The following is an 11099-nucleotide window of genomic DNA, read 5'->3' as shown; positions in this document are numbered from 1 at the left end:
TAAATATTTTCCTTGGCTTCTCCCCATTGTCCACTTCCCAAGTACCATTCCCTTCTGCTCTCCCCTTTTCTATTTTTTTTTAATGTTTATTTGGTTTTGAGAGAGAGAAAGAGCAAGCGGGGAAGGGGCAAAGACAGACAGAGACACAGAATCCAAAGCAGGCTCCAGGCTCTGAGCTGTCGGCACAGAACCCAACACGGGGCTCGAACTCATGAAGTGTGAGATCATGACCTGAGCCGAAGTCAGACGCTTAACCGACTGAGCCACCCAGGCGCCCCACCTCTCCTCCTTTCTAATGATCACCATCTCACATAGGTGGCTCAAAGACCTCATTCACATTTTCCAGACTTCAGGGCTTAAAATTCTTTAGAGAATGGCTCCAGTATCCCCATTCAAGATAATTTAAAAAAGGAGTCATTCTGTAAGAAGAGGTGGAAGAAATTTCTGGAAGAGAGAAAACTACACGAACAAACCACGCAGGTGCAGTGTTTACCCTGACGGCTATAAGGCAGTCCAAATTACGTAAACACTTCAGAAGGCACTAGTAAACCCAGAGTTCCATATCCAGCAAAAAAGTCTTTTAGGGATGAAACTGACTATAGGGGGTTTCCAGGGGAATTCTGTCAAAATTAAGAGAAGTAAATAATAAATGGATACGATATAAAAGAAATAGCTGTATAGGCATATTACTTAGAAATAGGGATGGAAATAACCTAAGAATCAGCTGACCGAATACAATGAGCTGCTTGTGTGGAGCAGATGGTCTTTCTTTCTTCTTTCTTTCTTTCTTTCTTTCTTTCTTTCTTTCTTTCTTCTTTCTTTCTTTCTTTCTTTCTCTCTTTCTTTCTTTCTTTCTTTTGAGTCAGAGCTGGTCTTTTGACATAAGCTTTTTCGAATCATTTGATTTTTAACTACAGGCCTGTAGCACTTTGCTAAATATAGAAACTAATGAAATGTTTCAAGCATTCATTTGAAACAGGACAGGTGGCCCAGGTTATCTGTTATTCTGGAAGTCAAAGGAGATGTCCTGCTTCGTGCCTGGGGAGGTCAGGTCTCCGGAGCCTTGGACTGAGCCGGCTCCCTCGGCTTAGAATATCAATGTGTGCGAGGCTTTCAAGCCTCTCTGACGGCCTCCACACAGCCTCCAGTCTTCTATAGGCTCCCCGCTTCAGCCAGGTTAATAGGCTCTTTTCTGCACACAGATCACTTCCTACCCCGGGTGTTGGAAAAATGTCTCTCACGGAGATACTTTCCTTGCCCGTAACATTTTCCCCACGCCCTTCTGTTACAAAGGTCTTCACAGGCCACTTTAGCAAGGTGATGTCTCTGTGTGGCCTCACCTGCCTTATTGGGCTTCTCAGCATACTGAGAGTCGCTTATGGATGAATGAATGTGTCCCCGATAAGTCTGGCACCTGGCAAAATGCTAGGCAGCTAGCTGGCACTTGGTGAGTATTTGTTGCGTTGGGTTTGGTTTTTTTTCCAATCAATACTCTTCTTATGTGTCGCTTGCCATTGGTCCCTCCAACAAAGCTGTCATCATTTTTGTCCACTGCCCACCATTTCCGGTCACCCTGGCTAGCTGATTTGGGGAGGGCAATGAGGAAACCAAAAAGCTAATGCTATGGTCCTTCTGGGGCTGCCTAGGGTGTCCCTGCTCCATGGTTTCTCAAATTATGAGTGACAGAACAGTATTGTCTCCTGAAGTGTTAGTAGATGTTCTATAATGAAAGAAAGGTGTTTTGTGGTAGTCAATCTCTGGAATGACCCCAATGATTGCTACGTTGGGTATTCACATCCTATGCAATCCCCTCCCCCCTGAGGGCAGGCTTGACTTATTGACTGGCCTCTATTAAGTAGAATATGGTGGGGCGCCCGGGTGACTCAGTCGGTTAAGCGTCCGACTTCGGCTCAGGTCATGATCTCACGGTTCAAGCCCCATGTGGGGCCCTGTGCTGACAGCTAGGAGCCTAGAGGCTGCTTCTTGTTCTGTGTCTCCCTCTCTCTGCCCCTCCCCTGCTCATGCTTTGCCTCTCTCTCTCTCTCTCTCTCTCTCTCTCTCTCAAAAATAAACATTTAAAAAAAATTGTAAGCCACTGAACTGTATATTTAAAATGGTTAAAACAGGGGCGACTGGGTGGCTCAGTCGGTTGAGCGTCCGACATCAGCTCAGGTCACGATCTCACGGACCGTGAGTTCGAGCCCCGCGTCAGGCTCTGGGCTGACGGCTCGGAGCCTGGAGCCTGCTTCCGGTTCTGTGTCTCCCTCTCTCTCTGCCCCTCCCCCGTTCACACTCTGTCTTTCTCTGTCTCAAAAATAAATAAACGTTAAAAAAATTTTTTTAAATAAATAAAATGGTTAAAACAGTACATTTATGTTATATATTTTTCCCCACAATAAAAAGTAACTTAAAAAAAAAAAAGACACTGTCTTCTTCCATCTTGGCCTCTCTCTTCTTCTCATCGCTCACCCTGGGGGAAGCCAGCTGCCCTGTGCAAAGGCCCATGTGGCAAAAAATCATCGCCTGCCAGCAATCACGTGACCGGGCTGAGATGTGGGAGTCCACAGGCCTGTCGACGGCCACACGAGCAAGCCATCAGCCTAGCCATGGACGACTGTGGTCCTGGCTGACACCAGGCTTGCAGCCCGTGAGAGACCCTGGGACAGGACAACGTGACTAAGCCCCTCTCGGATCCCTGACCCACAGAACGCACGAGATAATAAAGGCTCACGGTTTGCAGCTGTGACTTTGTGGGTGATTTGTTGCCCAGCAATAGGTAACCCATGTGGGCTGTATGGTCAAATGAATTCGGGAAATATTCTAAACTATGTGCTTCTTTTGCAGATTCAAAAAGAACATTGAGGTGTTAATTTTATTTTATTTTATTTTTTGATGTTTATTTATTTGGGGGAGAGAGAAAGAGAGACAGCGCACGAGTGGGAGAGGGGCAGAGAGAGAGGGAGACAGAATCCGAAGCAGGCTCCAGGCTCTGAGCTGTCAGCCCAGAGCCCGACGTGGGGCTCCAACTCACGGACAGTGAGATCATGACCTGAGATGAAGTCGGATGCTCAACCAAGACTGAGCTCCCAAAGGCGCCCCGAGGTGCTAATTTTAAAGAAGAAGAGAAAGAAGACTTTTTGTCAAGAAAACCCATTAAACCTTGTTGATCTCAGTGTTCCAGACTTACTTGGCTATCAAACCTTTGCATTATGGAATACCTATCAACATTTCATAATATGTATATTTTAAAGTTTATTTATTTTGGGGGAGAGAGATCATGTGCACAAGCGGAAGAGGGGCAGAGAGACAGGGAGAAAGAGAATCCCAAGCAGGCTCTGCACTGCCAGCACGGAGCAGGTGCAGAGCTCGGACTCATGAATCGTGAGATCATGACTTGAGCCAAAACCAAGAGTCTAATGCTTAACTGACAGAGCCACCCAGGTGCCCCCACATTTCATAATATAATGCTATTCCAAGAAACATAATTGGGTAATATATATATATATATATTATATATAATATATTACAATTATAATAATATATAATATATATATATATGCCATTTACATCCAACTTGTAAATTCTTGATAATTTAGTAAATCATTTGGGGGGCCAGAAGAGAGGAGGAATCTTGTGCAGGAAGTATTCACCTGCAAATAACAGGAAACTCGTATTTTAATGGTTAAATAAAAGCATAGGTTCAATTTCCTGACAACAAAAATCTGAAGGGGAGTAGCTGTCAGCACTGGTTCAGGAGCTTAGTGATGTCAGGGTCAAATTCTCTGGGACCCTTGTCTCTCTCTCTCCTCTCTCTCTCTCTCTCTCTCTCTCTCTCTCTCTTTCTCGTGCCCAGTGCTTCTGGGCGGCAAGATGAATGTACCAGCTGCAGGCATGATAGCAATTCTCAAGTCGGGAAGGAGATGAATAATGTCTATCCTTTTTCCTCATAGAAAGCAAATACTTTATAGGAAAGATTTCCACTTATATAATTTGTTGCCCAGAACTGTGTTACCCGGCCACTAACACCTGCAGGAGAGGTTGGAAAAGTGATTATCTTATCTGAGGCTGTGCACATTTCTGCCTTGGACAGAAGGTATTTATTAGCAGGGAAGAAGTAAGTGTGCAAATAACTAGAATCTTTAGCAGTGAGCATGAAAGGGACAGCAGAAACCCACCCTGACTCCTGGAGAGACAATTCACGTCCACGTGTCCTCTGCACATATGCGCCCATGAGATAGTTAGACCACAAGACACTAATGAGAAATTAAATTCCTGAAGCCAAGCTGCTTCAGAGGGACAGATATTTAAGAGGGATATATAGGCAGCAGAGGCGGGGCAAAGAGTTTCTCGTTGTAGGATGAAAATCTCTCAGGAATAATTGAGCCGGGAAGTTGTTCTTCCCCTGCCAAATGTCAAACAATCTAAAAATCCCCCGACTTCACATCCTCAGAGGGTTGGGATACAATGAGAAGAGCAGAAACGTCTAGAGAAATGCAAATCCAGGTGGTGAACTTGAAGCAGTTCCACGGTAAATAACGAAGACCCTTTGCAATTGGTGTGTCCAGACATGATGCTAAACGTGTGATGGGTACTGTTGGGCGGCACACGGAGGAAATTCAGAGAATGATCACAAAAAGGCGGGGAAGGATGAGAGACCTTCGGCCAAAATCGAAACAAGACATTTCCCAGCCATTCCCCTGACCAAGAGCTTCATGAATCTCCTAGCGAGGAGGTATCGGCCAGAATCAGTTGAGGATGCTGCCTTTGCCGTGGCCGCTATGTCCAATGATTGTTAAGCGCATTCTATGGCCAGAAAGACAATTACACGTTTCGCCTTTACAATCTTTATTTTCATGGAGCCTTTGCCCACAAATACTATTTTCCCCCAACGCACAAACGAAAAGCATAACATTCGGAAAGGTTTAGACATCTGACCCAAAACCACACGGGTGGTAAGCGCAGATATAGGATTCTGACCAGGATCTGCATGTCTACAAGACCTGGGTATTTTCTACTCGGCCACAGGGCCACCTCTGATCACGACAATGCAGGCAAGTCCTATGAGTCACATTTTCTTATCTGTAGTTTGTTGAATAGGTATGAATCCCCCGGTAAATTCGTCTCAATCTAGTCTTTAACACTTTAACATGTGATCACTTTATTTTTATAATTAAAAAAAATCTAACAGCCTAAGAACATGTTAGAGACTGTCTCAGTCGGCCGGGGCCACCATGACAAAAGACCACAAACTGGGTGGCTTGAGCAACCACAATGGACTTCTCACAGTTCCAGAGACCAGGCATCGAAGATCGAAGTGTCATCGGGGTTAGTTGCTTCCAAGCCGTCCTCCTTGGCTTGCAGATGTCTGTCTTCTTACTTACTGTGTCCTCACATGGCCTTTCCTCCCTGGACCCACAGGTCTGTATCCAAATTTCACCTTCTTTAAGGATACCAGTCATGTTGAATTAAGACCCAGCACCCTACGTGATCATGCCCTCTATTACCATGAAAAACCAACTAGAAGGAAGCCTTGAAGACTCACAGATATCATCGTATGACAGTTGTACATTCTTATGGGAATTAGTCCAGGTTAACAGACTCTAACGATTGTCTATCGTTCATAAGTACAGTACTAGAAGGATCTGTGAATGCTTCCCAGAAGAGAAGCTGTAGCTTTGCAACAAAGACAAGAACATATCATGTTTGCAGATTTCCTGTGAAGAGTACATCTTTGCCCAGAATTTATACGAGTGTGTTTTCTGAAGCTTTTGTTAAAGAATCGGGAAGAAAAATGTCTCAGTGTCCAAACGACGTTTTTAAAAAGCAAGTTGGGATGTGGTGTCCCTGTAAAATCTGCTTCAAATTATGTAAGAGACTTATGTTTGAATAACACAACTATCCTACAATTTCTGCACTGAGAATCCCAATAAAAGGGGTCACAACACTTCCCTCCTTCCAGGTGGACCCTGGTTATAATGGCAGGGACGTGGCTGCAAATATAACACCCATCTCATCTGTCATCTGCCTTCAAAGACCAAGTAAATTGTACCTATTCTGGGGCCCTGAGCCATTTGGGTGATCAAAGACATCCACCTGCAGAAAGAGGGCAGGAATGGTGCACAGAATGTAGAGGCATTTCTTGACATTATATTTTGATGTCCTCATTGTGATTTAAATAATCAAATTATGATTTGGACTAAACACAGGGGTCCCAAGTTTTAGCAGACCCTAATACAAGCCTATATAAGACAGAAGCAGAAACAGATTCCTGTTACCCTTAGTCTAGGGGTCTTGTCTTGCCCTTGGTGTATGAAGATACCATTACATTCAGTCTTTAAAAAAAAAAAAAAAAAACCAAGTTCCTCTATGCAATTACAGGTGAAGCTGGTTATTTTCGACGAGATGACATTGGAGGGGAAATAAGTAATATACAAGAAGCACAATAGAAAAGTTATAATGCCAACATCTAGCCATCTATATCCTTCTTCCTGGAGGACCTCAGTAGCAAACAGGGTCTGAAGGAAAGGGTGAAAGTTTCCTGCTCTGTTGAATTATCAGGACTCTATGGATTGTCAAATCTCTTAGGGTTTTACTACTGCTCAACACTAACATGAGGGGTAATCCGAACCACAGAATGTTAGAACTGCAAAGATTCTCCTAGTCCAGTGTTTTCAAACTTTATTTAAAACTCATAATTTATTTAAAAGTCGTAATTTAAAAAAAAGGAAGGAAGGAATAGAAGGCAAAAAGAGATATGGAAAGAAAAAGGAATCATTACTTAATGGGTGAAGCACAAAAAGGATTACTGCTTAGCCTGAAGAAACAAGGAGAGGGGGGCTCACTAAGCTTCCACTTTTTTCTCTGGAAAGGCGCCTGAAAGTTCTACAGAATATCTTGGTCTTCTGATCTGACGGTCCGTGGGTTCGAGCCCAGCATCGGGCTCTGTGCTGACAGCTCAGCGCCTGGAGCCCGCTTCAGATTCTGTGTCTCCCTCTCTCTCTGCCCCTCCCCTGCTCACGCTCCGTCTCTCTCTTTCAATAATAAATAAATGCAAAAAAAAAAATTTTTAATCAGACCCTAGAAACAAGCAGGAAACTGATGTATAGCAAGACAAGAACAAGAGAGAGTGTGTTTACAAGGTTTGGCTGACGAATCCATGTTCTGTTGGCCAGAGCTCCAGAACCAAGGTGGCCATGAGCCCAGTGGCCCTCCTCGAATGTAAATATGTCATAGTGTCCACAAACCAGTCTCCCACAGCCCTACACTGACATAAAAACCTTTTTCTGAGTTGGTTCTTTTGGATGGACAGTGTTAGCACTTGAAAACTGAAACATGAAAGAGCACCTAAAGAACATAAAGCACTTACCAGTATTGGCACGTGACAACATCGCACAGACCACGGTAGAAAACTGACCTTCTGTACCATGTTTCTGTGTTTGGAAAACTCATACACAAGCTCGGTCCACATGTGCACTGTGATTCGGATTAAAAGGAAAATGTTTGCAATCTCAGTAGAAGTAGGGCTCGTGCGAACTTGTGGGTTTGCAGGGAATGGGGTTGCGGAGAAATTCCACAGCTGCTAGTGGGACAAGAACCGGGACAAAGATCCACACGAGACCTGCTCGAGGCCACACTCGCGAAAGGCACTTTTTGTGAAGTGCATCGAATTGCCACACACACACACACACATACACACACACACACACACACACACACTGCCCTGAGGCATGTATTATTATCCTCATTTTTCAGAGAAAGACCACTAGCGCTCAGAGAGGGTGAGTAACCCAACCCAGCGTATTCAGCTATCATCTGGAGAAGCAGGATTCATTCATTCGACAGACAGGCATTCAGCGGCTGTGGAACGCCAGGCACGTGCTGGGTCCTGCCGGGTCCGTGGGGAGCAAGAAGGGCGACGTCCCCCTGACCCCTGCCCCCTGCACAGGCGTGCGGTCCATGGAGGACACAGACAGGTGGACAATTCCAACAGAGGGTCTTGGGAGCCATCAGAGAGCCAACGAGCCCATTCAAGGGGGTTGCCCGCCTGGCTCCACAGCCCGTCATCCTCACGGATGCTGAACCATTTGGGAAGAGAGCCTGTGCAACCTCACGCACTCTCTCCAGAGCACCTAACGACCCCTTCTTTAACGTTTCCATCAGAAGAGCTGACGCCGATGGGCCTCCAAGCACCGGCCTCCTCATTTGCTCTCTAGGCTTAGACAACACCGCCCCAGGGAGGGCACAGTCAAACCCACCGAAAGCTTAACATCTTACTTGTCTGACAGTAAGTGGATACGTTGTACCTGCTGTATAAATTCCTTCTGGGGGACTGAAGTGTTTGAGAAAGGATTCCCTCCTTTGAATTTGTTCCGAAGAATGAGTCCCCAGACATGCAAATAACCCCAGGAGATCCCTACCATGCACAGGCTGTTTCCACACCCACATTGCACCTTGTCCCTCAGAGACGCTCTTCTCCTCACCCTCCTACACCTTCTTCACATCCCAAGTTCTTGCAACAGACACCTTTGGAGTCCTCCCCCTCTTTTTCCCTCCTGCTGTTTCCCCTTCCCTCCCTCCTCCTTTGTACCTTCTCCCACCTGACCATCTTCCTCATTCTCATTTCTCCAACGGGTACCTTTTGCAGCTTTTTCCCTCCTCTATCATCCTCCGTAAAAAAAAAATCAATCAAAAAAATCAATCCAAACAAGGCCGAGGATCCCGTCCGGCTTTGCTTCCTGAACATGGGTGTTCCCCCATCTCGGTGAGTCACAAACTCGATGCACGTTGAAATCTCCCTGAGTCTTTAGCAAACCCTGATGCCTGGGCTCTGGCCCAGCCATGCTGATCTACTGAGTGGCAGAGTGCAGACCGGGAATCAGGATTTCTAAAAGCTCCTGAAGAGACTCTAAAGAGCAGCAAACTTTGGGGCTACCTCACTGTGTGGCTGTCCTCACGCATGAGACATGGTGTCCATACCACACATGACCTTCTGTCTGAATGGCAGAATCTAAGAAATTTGGAGCTGATGGGGGTCCCTTTTGAACGCTCACAGCCAGGCGAAAGTCCCGCAGAACAGAGCCTTTTCTCCTTTCTGTGGCCTCCAATTCAGATTGACATTCTGGCATGAATATAAAATCAAGAAGACAAAGCTAAAAAGTACCCTGAGCTGCTCAGCAGGAGGAAAAAAAAAAAAAAAAAAAAAAAGCGTGGGGGCAGGGGAGGGGCCATTGGGTTCATTGCCACCTTGGTTCTGGAGCCCTGGGGCTAACAGAATGCGGATTCATCAGCCATACCTTGTAAACACACTTTCTCTTGTCCTTGTCTTGCTATACATCAGTTTCCTGCTTGTTTCTAGGGTCTTATTATAAGGAGGGGGGACTTAATTCACGATCCTGGCAATAGATCGAGTCTACACTGTAAAAGTGATAAACCTGAAACTCAGGAAGGTGAAATCACTGTCCTAGGGTCATACAGTCAGTTCATAGCAGACCCAGAACTGTAAAAACGCAGGGATCCTACGGAAATGTTTAGGAAAGTCAAAAGTGCTGGGGCGCCTGGGTGGCTCCATCAATTGCCTGAGTCAATTGACTCTTGGTTTTAGCTCAGGTCATGATCTCATGGTTCGTGACTTTCAGCCCCGCATCAGGCTCTGTGCTGACAGTGTGAAGCCTGCTTGGGATCCTTCTCTCCCTCTCTCTCTGCTCCTCCCCTGCTCGCGTGTTCCCTCTCTCTCTCTCTCTCTCTCTGTAAATAAACTTTAAAAAACAAAAAAGGGCCATCACAATTCTCCGACCATTATTACCATCTGACAAAGAACTCACAACTACCACTAACATTTACAGTGACAAGGAGATGGCCACAGCCCTGCCCACAGACAAGAAACCAATGTGGGCTTGTGGATGGCTCCTTGCCAGAAATCCTTGCATTAACCTTCCCCATCCTCACCTCGCTCCCCAGAGCATCCGATTGATCTGATCGGCCTTCCTGATAATAATACCACAAACTTCTCAGTAGGAAGTGACGCATTGCCCTGAGTGCCTGGGTGGTCCTGAAAACAAGCCATTCACTTTGACACAGTCTGCCCCCCAGAGGGAAGCCCCTCCTGCTGGGTTTTCCTAAGTTCCTAAACAATGACAACCTGGTGTGGAAGAAGGCGCCCTGCTCAGGCCCCAGCCATGAATCCCAGCCCTGGCTCTCCACCAACAAGCAGTGTGGTCTTGGCCGGCCATGCCTACTCCTCATCTGGAAAATGAGGGGCTCGGACAGGACCATCTTGAAGGAACCTTCCAGCTCTCAGATTCACAGATTCCATGATCTGACTCACAGAACAGCCACACGGAGCCAGACAGCCTCAGAAATTTGCAGTTCCCTAGAGTTCCATAACCTTGACTGAGTTTCTTGGAGTGGATTCAAAAGTTGTGGGAATTAGGGGTGCCTGGGTGGCTCAGTCGGTTGAGTGTCGGACTTGGGCTCAGGTCATGATCTTGTAGTCCGTGAGTTCGGGCCCCGCGCTGGGCTCTGTGCTGACAGCTCAGAGCCTGGAGCCTGCTTGGAATTCTGGGTCTCCCTCTCTCTCTGCCCCTCCTCCACTCATGCTCTGTCTCTCTCTCTCTCTCTCTCTGTCAAAAATAAATAAACATCAAAAGTTGTGGGAATTATATGCCTCATCTGATGTCAGGGAAAGGTACGCATGAGCAGAGGTGGTGTGGTTACAGAGAAATCAAAAGTTCAGATTTTCCAAGACATATCTTATGTTAATTGTTCTTTCCCAGGGTCCCCATAACTACATCTTTCTTGTCAGACTATAGTCCCAGATAGTTAGATCAGAGATAGTTAGATCTTGGTTGGCATAAATCTTCTGGACTTGTACGGGATGCCCAGACTCTGTCCTCATTCTTGACTTGCAAAGAGCACTACGTGAATTCTTGTTCTCTGGTTTAATTCTGCAGACATGAGGCATCCATGCATTTTGCCTCAAAATAACACTATTTGTAGGGCTCTCTCCCATGTAGTATCTCCATTCATGGTTTTAGGGATTGTTCTCTTTGTCTGTAAGCCTTCAAGATAGGTGATGCAGTATGTTGTCCTATTTTACAGAT

Source organism: Puma concolor, chromosome D1, assembly GCF_028749965.1.
Source record: "Puma concolor isolate L17-30 chromosome D1, mPumCon1.1.hap2, whole genome shotgun sequence".
Taxonomy (NCBI): Eukaryota; Metazoa; Chordata; class Mammalia; order Carnivora; family Felidae; genus Puma; species Puma concolor.
This window is presented reverse-complemented; position numbering follows the sequence as displayed.